The sequence below is a fragment of the Bactrocera latifrons genome, unplaced genomic scaffold, assembly GCF_001853355.1.
Source record: "Bactrocera latifrons isolate USDA-ARS-PBARC rearing strain unplaced genomic scaffold, ASM185335v1 scaffold_956, whole genome shotgun sequence".
Lineage (NCBI taxonomy): Eukaryota > Metazoa > Arthropoda > Insecta > Diptera > Tephritidae > Bactrocera > Bactrocera latifrons.
Window position 1 is genome coordinate 21,320 of NW_017537663.1, and position 2,663 is coordinate 23,982.

The following is a 2,663-nucleotide window of genomic DNA, read 5'->3' on the forward strand; positions in this document are numbered from 1 at the left end:
GGCCGGAAGTGTGACGGTTCGGTCAATGGTTTGTTAGGTTTCGGCAATAGTATCAGATTTTGCCTTTTCCAAATGGAGGGAAAGCGGTTTTCCTGGATGCATGTGTTATACATAGTTCGAAAGGGGTCTATGTTTYTAGCGATCGCTGTTTTTAGCACTATATTYGGAATTCCATCTGGTCCCGGGGCTTTAGATGCGTTTATCCGTTTGCATGCTTCTTGGACTTCTTCATTCGAAACAGCCGGGATAGCCTGGGTTTGTGGTACTCTCACGAACTCCTGATGGAGTGGGGGTTGGATAGGGAAGGGGACCGAAACAATTCTCTCAAGTTTTGATTGGAGGTTGGCATTAGCCCGCCAGTGCGGAGTTTTCCCATTACCGTTTTGTAAGCGAGTCCCCATGCGTTGTTTTCGACATCGTTGCACAGTTTAAGGAAACATTCCTGCTTGCTTTTTTTAATTGATTGTTTTAATAATTTTCTTTTTTCCTYAAAATGTTTTTGGAGAGTGATGTGTTCAGGTGTATCACGTGACCTTTGGTATAATCGCCTTGCTTGCTGGCATTCTTTACGTAGCCTGGCGATCGTCTCATTCCACCAGCATATCAGCAAATAGTTACTAATATATGTAAGTACAATTCAAATTCAAATCGTAATATTATCATTTATCAATAAAAAGTGTGCGCGCACTGCTGCTGTATGTACACACATCCATATGCATTTGTGTACGACATTGCCGGACAATGAATGCATACACAAACCAACATACTTATATGCGTACACATCTAAATATGTGCGTATGACATTCCCACACAAATAATGAATACACAACATACATACTTATATGCGTTCCCATGTAGATATGTATGTCGCCCGCAAAAACTACAAATATTGTTCTGCAACAACAACAAACGTCTCCAATAGCATCAGCAGCGTCACAAGTCAATAGGGCAGCCAAATCGATGCCCAAATTGTAGGAAAATACGCAACAACATTCATTCATGAAAGCAAGCGCACTTTCAACAGGCAAACTTGCTTCATTACATTTCCCCGAGCTTGTCTTTGCCTATAAGCGTCTTTTCGCGATCATGGCAAAAGCTAAAAATCATAAATTAAACAATTTCTTCAAAAGTGACAACCCCGCAAATATAGGTATTAAAACATATTAGAATAAAATTGACAACATAGTTTATTTGTCGATTTTCAAATCAAGAAATRTGCCAAATAAAATATTCAATATTAAGTATTCGTACTTCTTTATGTGCCATATTATACTTTAATTTTAACAAACCACAAACATCTGTATCTTTGATTGTAGCACATAACTGGGATTGACGGCTTGCAAAAATCTGCGTCGATAKGTATGCACGCTCATACAAATGCATACATATTTACACAAATTCGTTGGTAAAGCTATTAGAACGGCAAGGGAAGCAGTGGCAATTGGCGATCGTTCGTTTGTGTTTTTGGCACAGCTTGGTTTTTCTACCAACAACAAAAAAACAAAACGTGTGCTTCGTCATTGGTTGTCCGTGTCAACGGAAATTTCGCATGAAACAATAAGCATATTTACATACAAAGTTGTGTGTGGACAAATGTACAAACACGATGGTTCGTTTTGTTTACATACACACATAATTACATACATACGTGAATATGTGCGACCGCTTGGTCTTTTAACATTTTATCAAAACTTTTAAAGGCCTGCAAATAAATATGTAGGTATATAAATATGTACATACGTATATATCTTATCAAACTTACATTAATTAAATAATTAGGTTATAATACAAATATGATTTTATTATATGTGTATTACCAAAGATTTCAGGAATTCATCATGAAATAGTTTAATTTGTACGTACATATGTATGTACATGCTTTTGTGTTTTGATATAAAATATAACCTATGTATGTATGTATATAAATTATATGCAGAGTCGGTTGCGCATTGTAAATATACGAATCTATAAGCGTACATTCCTTAACATCGGAAATAGCATAAGTTCTCTGATTGACCGCTGAAAATGCCCAATTCTGCTATTTTCATGGCCCTGATGTTAAGTGGTGAAACACGCTTGCRTCTCATCCTCAGCTGACCCAGAAGGAGAGGTGACGTGGCCAAAGTAATGACAACCCGGTTCCGCTATAAGAGAAATGTTTCTCTTTGACAGTGTCGCGGTAGTACTTTTCACCTTCGCTGACTTGTGTAAGTGTATTGTCTTTGCGGCCGTCAAAATACAGCCCATATACAGAGTCAATACTTTCAGTGTTTTGGAGCTTAACTCCAACACTTTTTTTTTTGCCCGACTAATCTAGCATTTTTCAGTGACAAAGCTAGCCTGATCCTCTATTATCAAACCTGCTTCTTTGGCATCCAGAAAAGGAGATGAAACAATCAAGGCCGCTGCTCCATCAGTTACTCCAAATCTTTTGGCAGCTAAAACAGTGTGTTCTAATGCTAGTGTGTTTTGTTTGGTTTTAGAAGATGGAAGAGAAAATTCATCATCAGCACCTTCCTCTTCCTCTGCTTCCTCCGGTGGGTACTGGGTCGAATACTTTTAGAGCTGGAGTATTTTCTTTCAATCGGACAACTTCGCGGAACTCCGTGGCCAATGCGCAAAGGACCATACATCTTTCGCAGAACCTTTCTCTGGAAAACCCG